The sequence below is a fragment of the Marmota monax genome, unplaced genomic scaffold (genome assembly GCF_021218885.2).
Source record: "Marmota monax isolate L192 unplaced genomic scaffold, Marmota_monax_Labrador192_F-V1.1 WCK01_AAM20220418_F8-fsc00030, whole genome shotgun sequence".
Taxonomy (NCBI): domain Eukaryota; kingdom Metazoa; phylum Chordata; class Mammalia; order Rodentia; family Sciuridae; genus Marmota; species Marmota monax.
Window position 1 is genome coordinate 972,347 of NW_026691988.1, and position 12,857 is coordinate 985,203.

Genomic DNA, 12,857 nt, shown 5'->3' on the forward strand with positions numbered 1-12,857 from the left:
CTTTGCTCGGGGAGGGACGGGGGCGGAGCCTGGGGTGACGTCGCCCCGCGGGCTCCGGGCGCTTCTGAGGAATGCGGGCTCGGGCTCGGGCTCCGGCTCCGCGCCGCCGCCGCCGCCTCCTGCCTGAGAGACGCGCGCCAGCCTCGGCCGCGCGCTCCGTGCCCCGCGCCACTCGCTGCCTTTGTTCGCCGCCTGAGCCCAGACGCCCGCGGCCGCTCGGAGGCAGCGAGCGGGAAAGGCAGCTCGCCGACCTGCTCCAGAAATCGGAGTTTGAGAGGCGAGTTTGTAAACAGTGTGGCCGGATTCCCGAGGTCGAGCGCAGGAGACAGACCACAGCCGCCCCAGGAGAGGTGTCCGGGGGTTATGTCACCAAGGCTGCGGTCCCACCAGAGTGGTTGCCGGTAGGAAGAAAGGGGACTGTGGAAGCAATCCCTAAGGCAATATCGACCTACAGGGGAAATTTAGTTTCTTATTCATGCAATAAGGAATAAGACACTCCACCCCCATAAAAAAAACTTGTTGTTCCTTGTTCGTATAATAAATAAAACTTGGACCAGAATAAAATGCTCGGTAACTTTCCAGTGTGAACAGCTGGCGTGTCTCGTTTCTGGTTTATTTGTCATTTGCCAAATATTTGAATTTACTTTCTGCTTCACTGACTTTGCTTCTTGTTCTGAAACCTTCTGGCCTCTTTCCACTTCTCCATCACGTAAGAATTGCATCAGGTCTCATTATATTCTTTCCTTTCATACAGGTCTAATGGAATAGAAAAGGTTTGGGGATTTTTAAAAATATCTCGTAGGTATTTAAGACGTAAGTATTTAACAAAACGATTTTACACCGACAGTGAAAACAGCGATGTATGATTGATCTGCAGGAAAGTAAAGCTACAACAGTGAAGTATTTTACTTCTTCAGCAGCTTGGAGTGGTTTTGCCATATGCCACCCTGACTTGCTTCTGCGGTAAGAACGTATGGTACATACTTTATTCATTTTTGTAGCATATCGCAAAAATAGGTGTGATCACAGTGGAATAAATAAAACTTACTCAGAATTTGTATGTCATATATAATTTCTAACAATAGTTTGTTGATTGACATATGTCACTCAGACATCTTAAGATATGCATCCTCATTGAGTTAGCCTTTTTAAATCAAGAAAATGTGAAATTAAATTTGTATACCATTCATATAACGTACCTAGCCACATATTTCTTTAATCAAATATATGCTGTTAATGACCAGGTTTAGGACAAAACCTAGAAATATAAATGAAAATAAATACCACATGTATATACAGATATGTTGCATGTATTATATTATACATATATGTAAGGAAGGATGGTCTTCTTTAAAAATTTGATCAGAACAGACATTTGATTAAACAGAATGTTGTGTGGCTTGATCATTCAGCACACCTATAAGACCACTATCAATTCAATTCAGCATAGTTAAGTTTATCTCAGGTACAATGTAGATGTTTTAAACACAATCTCTAACTTTGAGCACACCGTCACCATTTCTATTTCTTAAAAAAAGAATTCTCCTAGGTCACAGGTAACAAAAACTGATAAGGCATGTATTTTTCTTTTTAGGGACTTAGCAGACCTTTGTAACATTTAGCAACAATTTGCCTCAGAAAGAATAAACAAAACCCTACCATCTGTGTACTAATTCATCTGTTGCTCTATACTTGTAAGAAAGATGAAATTCACTGCTTTGTCATTTGCTGTTTAAATACACAAACAAAAAGCTTATTTAAAGAATGACATATGTGTCACAGTTCTTACCTTGTCTATTCCTTGGGACAATTTAGAGGATTCGTTTCAGTTCTCTATCATAGAAATAAAAACAGTAACAAGTAATGTGTAGAGAATGCTTACTATATGGTAGGCACTGTCTTGGGATATACAATGCTGCATTGAAACAGTAAGATACACAATGTTCCACTGAGTTCAGGCAACAATCCCTTGGCATAGATACAATTATTCTCATTTGACAAAGGAGGAAATAAGTAACTTACCCCATGACACCTATGCAAGTGAGAAGTAGAAGAGGGAAAGGAAGAGAAAGAAGAAAATTCTCAAAGGGAATCAGCAAACTAGCAATGATGCCTTCTCAATAAAAATTTGAACAATTCAGTCCTTTTGTCCATAGGGTCCTTAACTAATGCCGGCCCATAGGAATTAAAATCATTTGAATGAAGATCATATGTTTCTTCCATATACCAAAGTGTCTGGCAAATATTAGAAACTTCTTAAGTTCTTGTTTATTTGAAAGACTGAATGAATATACCAGTTCATCAATCAATGGATGAGTTAAAAATTTTCTACAACTTTGAGAAATGACTTCATAACTTATGTTAAAATCACTAATAATATTTTGTTTAGTAGGTAGGTAGAATATTCTAAGGAAATATTACAAAATATGAAAATAATAATACAAATATCCAATAACAGGTAGACTCATGGACATTATATAGTAGAATATTAATATTTCATGATCACCACAAATGAAGATCATGAAGAAAATAAATCGTGAAATGGAAGAATGCTTATGATAGAATGTTGGGTAAAAAAAATAAAACAGAATTTTAGTTTAGGAAAATATAACTTCTAGAGAAGGGTATTAAGGTTATACAATAATGTCAGTGTATGTAATAACAGTACCTCAGGGGGAAGCACTTGCTAAAAGAAGCTGTTCGCCTCATGGCAGCCAAGAGAGAAAGGATGGCTGAGGTCCCAATATCCCCTTTAAGGACATACCCCACTGACCTAACTTGCTACTTCTAGGTCCCCCATCTTAACACTGCATCTTTAAAATTTGTGTTATATGTATATTATTATTATAAAACAGTCAAAACAACAAAAATCTACATGTGACATGAAAATAACCAAGCAAAGAAAAAGAGAAGGCTGAAGGAAAACCCATAAGCCATAGTATTAATATAATTAGCAATAGAGATAGAATTATAAAATTTATAGCTGGCATTCTCTGTTTTCCTGTTACTGTGGGGTGTTTAGTTATAGTCTGTCTTTTAAAAGAGCACAGATTTACATTCTTACAGAGTTACTGCATACTAACTCTAGTCATGAACTTAAACCGGCACTTGGCAAAAAATAAAAATAAAAAAATATAAATTGTTTTCTGTAGAATCTACTTCTACCACACTTTAACAAGTGTAATTGGAAAATAAGGTCTCAAGATCAAATAATCTTGAGAACTCTGAACTGAGCCAATGTAACTAGGTTTATTTACTATAGTACCTTTTCCATAGTTACCAATATTGTATTGTGCACTGGGAATCTATTTGAAGGAAAAAGAACACAGCATACCTCAAAGTTGTAGACCATAGAAAACTGTAGTAAACAAGTGTGTTAGTCAGATTTCTGTTGCTGAGATAATCAACCTATAAGGAGAAAAAAATATTTGGCTCATGGTTAAAGAGGATTCAGTCCATAATCACTTGGCCCCATTGCCTTTGGACCTGCGGAGAAACAAGTGTATCAATTGGAAGCACACACTGAAAGGAACTGTAGAACTCATGATAGCCAAGAGAGGAAGGCTGAGGTCCCAATATTCCCTTTATGGAAACACCCCAGTGACCTACCTTGCTACCCCTAGTTCCCCACCTTAAAGGTCCCACCAATTCCAACAGCACCATAGGTTGTCACCAAATGAATCTTTGGTTGACATTTAAGAATCCATCTGTGACAAGGGGTATCTCTCAGGACTAAGGTTACAGGGGGAAAAAAAATCTGGGAAGCCCTCCCTTAAATAACAATTAGTATCTTTATATCTCAATTTCCTGCAGAGAAAAATTAGATTCATAAATCAGATTTTTCAGAAGATTGAATGAACTATGTATTTTTCTTGGAGATGTAAACTTGTTTATAGATGTAAATATGAAAGGGCTGGATGATAATAGTTGCTTAGTAAATGTAATTTTCTTCATTGAAGTGTTATATGCACAAACCCGTACCCAGCAGAAGCAAGGTCTTATTTACCCAATGACAGTGTGAGTGTACACACAGCATGCATTTATAAGCAATTAGATAATATTCTTAGCTTGTTAACAGGAACTAATTGGTTATATTATGCTTTTCAATTTGTAAAGCATATTCACCCATGTGATCTCAATCTAGCCTCACTCCAACCCTGGGAAGCAGGCAAGTCAGGTAGTGTTATTAATTCCACTTAACTGATGAAGAAACCCACAGCTCAGAGGGATTAAAATACTTGCCCAAGGTTATGCAGCTGGTAGTGCTGTGTAACTCTGACTTGGGTCTTCTTGTTCTACATCTCAATCCCTACTCCAATTCCTGTGTACTTAATTCTCACCTACAATGCCAATTTACCAGGCAATGGGTTGGTAGATGGAAATTCGTGTCTATAGTCTCTTTGAAAAGTGAAAGAAAAAAAAAAAACTAAACTAAAAATAATTTATTACAGTAAAATTTTCTTACAGTAAAATTCTTTCAAGTGTTTGTGCATTGTTAATAGAGGGACCAGGGAAGAGAACGATGGGGAATTTCTGACAATAAAGCCCTTGGCTAGAACAGCAAGATCCAGAACGGAGACAAAGGGTTTGCCACACCCTTGGAAGCTGTTGTTCTGGAAGTGTGTTGGCCTGGTGGACTAGAGGAAAGCCTCCAAATCCGTGGAGTTGCACTCTGACCTGGCCACTTACCACCAGAGTCTCTAGAAACTAGAGGAATAGTGATGGCAATGTACCTGAATCTCTAAGGAAAGTCTCTTCTCTAGGCAATTTTGAATCAGATGAAAATAAATATACTATATGCAAAACCAGAGTTATTTTGTGAGTCCCTTGAACCCTTGAAAATATCCATAACTGGGGATTAGTTCAGAAACAAGAGTCAAGAAAATGCATGCTCAAAGGTTTTATCAAGGGAAGGGGAAAAAAAAATGTGAGCAGCTTGAGAACTCAGTGTTGCCAATTTGGAAGAGCAATTTGCCTACAGCTGGATATAATTAACAAGCTTGGGTCAAAAAAGAAGCCAGTCATAAAAGTGTGAATTAGATTGAGGTAGAGGAATGGGACAGTGATAGTCACTTCCAGATCTGGTATATTCTCACTTGGGAGCTCCCCCCCATTTTTAGAAAGCCTAGTCCAGTGATATTAATAAGAGATTAAGTTTTGAGGAAAGAAAAGAATGTTTGACCCTCCACTAGTCTACTATGAGTTTGCTAAATCATTTTTCTATGACATTACATCATGCCTTATTCTCTCTTTATACCAGTGAGTATTTTTCCATACCCCACCGAATGTATTTTGTTTTTCCAGATTCACTAAAGGAAAAAAAGGGTATAAAGGCGACTGCTATAAAGCATCCCATTGAATCCTATTTAAATTCTTTTGGTTTGAACGCATGCATTATCCTGAGATATTTTGTGTTTGTTATTTTAGAAAAGCCAGGAAGGAGGATAACTTAAAACTAATTAAATAGACCATGCATTCAATAATACATTTTGTGGGGTTAAGAGCGCATATGCAAAGTTGCAGCCTGATGAGAATTAACACAGCTGAATAAGAAATTCTCTAATGATTCTGCTCCTTTCTTCCTCCCACTTATTTCTGAAGGGGGTTAAGGGGCTGGCTTCACATATGGAACCCTGTGGCTCTTGCCATCTTTCTTCTCTGTTTATTCTGGTCTTCAGACAGAATGAAATAGAATTCTGAACACAAAATGCGGTGCTTCCAAAGCTCTGGAGATTTTTCTAATCCTCCAAATGTTCTCCAATAAAATCCTCCCTTAACACTGTTGGTGCTGCCACAGCATTCATAACCGGGGGAAGCCTGACAAGAAAATGAACCATTGAAACCTACATACAAACACAGGGGTTCATTTCCATGCTGAAGTCCTCTTTAAGCAAAGCAAAGAATTCATTTTGTCATTTGCAAGCATTTATTAAGTGTACAACACAGTGCTAGTTACCCTATGGAGGATGCAGGAGAATTAGCAGTTTACTTGTGAGTTTAACAGGCAAAAAAAAAATTAAGTGACAACAAACTGCTCAAAGGAAGAGGAAGATAAATGAATAAATAAGTGTGTGTGTGTGTGTGTGTGTTTGTGTGTAAATGTGAAGGAATAGAAAGCAGAGTACTAAGTCATGGCGAAGTGCTGTTGGAGGGGAAAGCTTTTAAGAATGGCTAGCTTTGAGCTACATCTTTTTGGGGGGTAGAGAAAAGTATCAGGGATTAAAGTCAGGGGCACTCAACCACACACCCCCAGCCCTATTTTTGTATTTTATTTAGAGACAGGATCTCACCAAGTTGCTTAGTTCCTAGCTGTTGCTGATGCCAGCTTTGAACTTGTAATATTCCTACCTCAGCCTCCCAAACTACGGGATTATAAGTGTGTGCCACCATGCTTGGATTGAGCTACATTTTGAGGCAAGTGATAGTTGTGGCAGGCAGAAACAGAGGCCTGAGGGGTCAATCCCTCTTTGGAACATGAACTTCTAACTGGAATAGGCTTCCTGGGTTGTAGCTGGTCTTGATAACTGACCAAAGCATGTCTCTCATTGACTGTGATACTTGTGATATCCTGAGGATGATTTCTCCATTTCATTGAAGAATTTTTGAAATTCCCTGAGAAGCTTTGTTGGAAGATGCATCAAATATATAACAGATTTCTCATAACATCAGATTTCATGCTTTCGAAGCATCACAAGTCTCTAAAACTAAATAATTAGAGTATTAAAAAGTCACATGAAATTTCTTTGGGCCATAAAAATATAGTTGACTTTTTTACTTGTTGACAACTACAGCTGATAGAAACTAATGATCCAATGATCTCAGCTGAAAGCCAAAGAGCAAGAAGTGAAAACAGTCTAAGCATTGGAGGTTGAGTTCATCAAAGCCTAGTTTTATTCCAGTTTCTTTATGATGTAAAATGATCATCTAACTACCTTATACAGACTTTAGAGAAGCTTGGTAAATAATGTAAGTGTGCATAGTATATAATAATATTAGCTAATTTTAAAAAGACCTTACATGGGATAGTAGGCAAAATATTGAAAACATGTCCCAACTCCCCAAAAATGAAATCTATGACCTAATCCTTGAAAGTTGTGAATATGTGACCTCACAGGGTAAAGGAACTTTGCAGATGCAATTACACTAAGAATTTTGCAAGGCTATATTATCCTGGACCATTTAGTGGGTAGTCCAGGAGGTCCTTCTAGAGGAAGCAATTGAAATTAGAATCAGAAAGAGAAGATGTAGGATAGACGCAGAAGTCATAAAGAGTAAGAGTTGCTATACTTGGGACTGTGAAAATGTAGGAGGCTATAAGCCAAGGAATACAAGTGACTTCTAGAAGCTGGAAAGGTCAGGAAAGGGGATTCTCCCCAAGAGCCTCCACATGAAATATAGACCTGCTTTCTCCTCAACTATACTTCTAGTGAAACCCATTTCAGACTTCTGACCTCTAGAGCTTAAAGATAAATTTGGGTTAGCCACTAACTGTGTAGTAATTTATTAAAACAGTAATTGGAAGCTAATATACATGGGTCATCTCATTTGAGTCTTTAAATATCATACCCATTTTACAGATGAAAAACTGATGCTCAAAAAGGTTAATCCATGTAGTTAAGGGTTGGAACAAAAGTGCAAGCCCATGAAGTGTGATTCCATAGTCTATATCTTTGAGAAATGGACTATTTACATTAATTTGGAATAGGAAGAATATATTATTGGCATATGAAGAATATTTTGATAGCAAATTTATAAATTTTGTTGAATAGATTTACAACTTGTATTCACAGTTAATATAATGCTTAACATTCCATATAGTTCCTTTGTTCTAAATGCTAACAACCATATACTAATCTGGTATAATAATATTATTTAGCCAGAAGAACACATAAATTAGGAGAGGAGATAACCTTTGTGAGTAGTTATTCTGAAGACTAATCGTCATGTACATTTATTTAGTATATTTCCTGATACAACTTTCATTATGGATTGTAAGCCATTAGGAAGCTGAGACTGTATTCCTCTCTGTTCTACAAGCCCATCGCTCATGTCATTCCATACACTATCTTACATCTATAGGCCATTATGGACCTATTGGTCATTAATGCTGGGGGTCATTGCCTCCTTCAGAATCAAATTTTCCTCTGCTAGGCTCAAGGACTATCACTATAATTTCCTGGAAGTAGGATTGTATATTGTTTGTTACTTTATTCATCCCATAAAACAGTTACTGTCATACAGTTGTTCAACTCATTGTATTTGAGAAATGATTGCATGAACAGACTTTCCAAGGCCAAGTGGCTTATAAAGACTGGCAGAAGAAGAAGTAGAATCTGACATAAAGACAGAACAAACATCTGGAAAGAGGGTTTAAGAATAAAAGAATAGCTGGGTTCTGTGACACCCAACTATAGCACCAATTATTCAGGAGACTGAGGCAGACTGAGGCAGGAGGATTACTTGAGTCCAGGTTTTGTAGCATAGCCTGGGCAACATAGCAGGAGCCTGACTCAAAAACACAAAGAGGGGAAGGGAAGGAGGGAGAGAGGAAATTCTTAACTCCCGTAGCCATTTGAATAGTTGAAAAGTACCATTCTGATGCAATGTATAAAGTTCATTTTCCTTTATTCTACTTCTAACATGTTTCTTGTTTTATAGCTCTAACATTATTCAAGAATGCAGACTTATTAGTTTCTTTTTGTATTCTTCCTGCTGTCTGATGAAATGCTTTCTTTTATGCATAACAAACAGCTATTAACATCACTTATTTACATCCAGAGACATTGAAGGTTTATTTTCATAAGTTATTGTGTGATATACTCAGAACTCTCTTCTTACAGAAGTTACGGGAGCTCTGAATCTAAATTTAAGGCAAAAAAGTGCAGGTGCACACACAATTTAGGACAGTTCCAGTCACCTTAGACTTCACTTCAGATTTTCCCTTCCCAGATAGGTGTCAGAGGGAAAGCTACATAAACACCTCTTATTCAAAGTCTTGTCTTTCAATTATAAAATTCACTGATAAACAAATCATGATCAGGCTGATGGCCCTAGGATCCGGTTACTTTATATACACTTTAATTTAGGGTGGTTTGATTAAATAGCTCTTCTGCCACCCTGCAACACACAACCCTTCATATATGTGTGTGTGTGTGTGTGTGTGTGTGTGTGTGTGTGTGTGGCAGGGCAATAAGGAGGCAAAAGTTTTTGACCCATGTTTACATTTTACTGGAGGCAGATGGACAATAAAAGGAATCATCTAGAAAAAACTAATATTTTAATATCTGAAAAAAATATCCCCAAAGAGGGACTTTTGCTGTATTTTGCTCCCAAACCAGACTAGATTCAATGTAACATTGTTACCAAAATTAAAATTTTGATTCAGTATAAAAAAGAAATGTATGATGAGTAGGTTAGTTTTTTTTTCTTCTAAACTATGGGTATTTATATTTTATGAATTATGGTGTAGCCATCTGGCTTTCCATTTTTACTTAGACTGCTAGGAAACTCAGATCTAAATTTGCATAATGATCATGTAAAGTTTATTGGTCTGCATTGGTATATACCAAATTTCCAGTGATCTTACTTTATCATTCTACATGGGTTTCCTTTCACTTTGATTTCTTTATTTGTATCTTAATGTATAGATTTAAAGGACTACGTCTACTGACCAAAGAGCAAAAGTTCCTAAGTGAATGGAATACTTTATTTTTATGCATTCATAGAATAATCAAGAGCTCCTGCCTTCCTGTTTCTTAATCTTTTTGGATTACAAATGCCAAGTCATAGACACCTTGTCCAGGATTTTCACTGGGTCCTCAAGCATAGCTTATTAGCTAACCATTAGCTAGCTAATGGTTGGCTAACCAACCACCGGAGTGGGGAGTAGTTTCAGCATTATGAGGGCTCTCAGTTAGGTCTCTATTCTGTTCATCTTTAAATCACAAAATTCTACTAGCTTTTAAAGTTTACTTTATGTGATATTCTGCAAACTATCTAAGTTTTTAAGAGAAGGAAATTAAGAAGAATTAATCTTGATACAGAATCTATAAATCATAGCAAATGGACATGTTTAAGGAAATAAGTAAGATGTTTGAAATGTTCTTTAAATTATTGCAATTTACTTCTTTATTAAAAAGCAATTATGGGATTCAGATTCAAAGTATGATTTCTCAAAGAAATATGAAACCCGAGTTGGTAAGTGACAAGACCCATCACAGAGCTATTTTGTATAGTAGTAATGCAACTCCTGATCAGTTTACTAAAGAGCCCAAGGGACAGATTAATTATTTAGCAGTGCAATAAATTGAAAAGTTGGCCCCAACTACTTCAATATGAATTGAAATAGCAGACTCTGCAAAACTCTCAGCAATAATCACAGAAAAATGCAAGTGCGTTTGAAATCAGGTTTTGCAGTTGGTCTAATATTATTGTCTCCCTTTTTCCTTCTAAACCCCTCAAATCCATTTTCCCCACTCCAGCTCATCCATTTCCCAGCCTCCCTTCCCAATCTTGACACTAACCAATACCTCCCTCATACAGTAATTCTTTTTTTTTAAATATTTTTATTTTTTAGTTTTCGGCGGACACAACATCTTTGTTTGTATGTGGTGCTGAGGATCAAACCCGGGCCGCACACATGCCAGGCGAGCGCGCTACCACTTGAGCCACATCCCCAGCCCCCTCATACAGTAATTCTTGCCTGCATCTTCCCTCCTTTCTTGTTTCTTCCTTCCTTCCTACATATAATGTATATAGGGCATTGAGGGGTAGGTGAGAGAGCACAGGCCCACATACTTCCAACAGCATAAGTTACCATCTAATGGTGAGGGTGAGGTACAGTGAGAATGATGTGGGGAAAAAAAAGAAGAATTAGGAATAAATGTAAAAACAATAGGCACAATTGAGGTACAACATGCTGTGAAGACACAGATGAAGAGGTAATTAATTTCTGTCATTTTCAAGCAAGGGTAGGTGACAAATATCTTCACTCTGCTTATTCTCTTCCCATCTGTTTCTCTCACTTCTAATGGGGACAATTTGGGATCCGGCTTGTCAGTTTCTGCTACCAAAATATGAACTTGGAGGATGAAATTTATTCTGATGTCAACCACAGAAAACGCTGGATTTAACATAATACAATGATGGGAGCAGTTTAGCTACTAGGTCTCTATAAGGAACAACAATCCTTGGTCCCTGTAGACCTTGCTGCTGTTCAACCCTCAGTGCTGGCTGCTTTCAGCCATCCTCTCCCTTCTCCCTCTCTGCAGATTTCCCATTTCTTCTCAGGGTTTCCCAGATGTTAGGCTTTTGCTTTCTCATCAGTCCCTTATACCAGCCTAGTTTTAGTTGTCTTGTGCTTCACATACCAAACAGTCTTTGGGCCAAGATAACCTGATTGCCTATGGGTTGTGAATTTGGAGACCTTTTTTTTTTCCACAGTCACTTTGTCTAAAATGCCAACATTTTATGTCTTATTTCATGTCACTGTGAAGTCAGAGCAGAAGGTCTCTCAGTCACTTACTGTTATATTTACAATTATTTCATCATATCATGTTTCTCTAAGTATCTGGCAGAGATGGACTACCCTGGGGAGGTTAATTCACTCATTCAGTCACTGTTTGCTTTGAGTCCTATTATATAGTGTTACAAAAATGAATAAGACTTGTCTGACTCATATGCCAGTAGGGAAAGAAACATACTGTGTTCATTTATTTTTATGTTTGTTTGCTTGTTTGTTTTATGGTGCTGGGGATCCAACTGAGGGGCATTGCACATGCCAGGCAAGCTCTACCTTTGCATTACAACCCTACCACCACAACTATAATTTTAACAAGTGATAATTGTATGGAGAAATCGCCAACAGTGCCTTGGGCATTGGGTAATGAAATAAATCAGAGATTTGAGATCAATCTTGAAGTTTAAATTGGGAGTTAGCCAAAACTAGGGAAGGAGAAAAAAGTATCAGAATTAATACTTTGAACTGGGGAGTGTTTGAGGGAAGGCTGGGATAAAGATCTCAAGCAGCCTAGAATGGCATGGGACATTGTGGGTAGGAAAAAGGTAGATTCAATATCAGGGGTAGGAAAAAGATAGATTCAATATCAGGGAGAAAATGTGAAAAGGTAGAGTCATGGGAGGATATAAGACAGTCTTTGATGATTTGAAATTTTTACTATTGAGAACTTAAGAGGCAAAGAAGTCAGGATCAGAATAGTAGGATATCTTGGAGGGAATTAGAATATGAATAATGCGGCTGGAATCCTCAATTTTTTTTTAAATCAGTTCCTTCTCCTCCTTACCTAGGGAGCTCTTCTCTAGGTCACAGGTGTGTGTCATCTGTCATACACAAACATTGAAGAGTACTGGAGTCCTAGTTCTACCATTAATTTAGTGCTTGCAAGTTCCCTAAACACTCAGGGATCTAATTTTTCATATTTCACAGGAACGCCTGAGATACAATGATCCTTAAGATATCTTTTAGTTCTAAAGGCTATAATTATTATTATTATTATTATTATTTATATTTTGAAAGAATTGTGCTGTAAATAGCACTATCTAAATAGACACAACTCCTCCTACCAGGAACATAAGCTTTACCCAAATTTGGCATTAAAGAACTCAGGGTTTTATTATTTTTATTTTAAAAAGAACTTTTTTCTTCATTTTAAAAATAATATGTGTTCATAACATATTCATCACATAATAATATGTGTTCAGGAAAATTAGAATAAAATTGTAAAACATCACAACTCCTACCCACTCAGACAATATATGTCTAATACTTGGTCTACGACCTTACTAAGAAGATTCTTATTTTGTGTAAGATTGCATTAAATAAATGGTGAATTATTTTC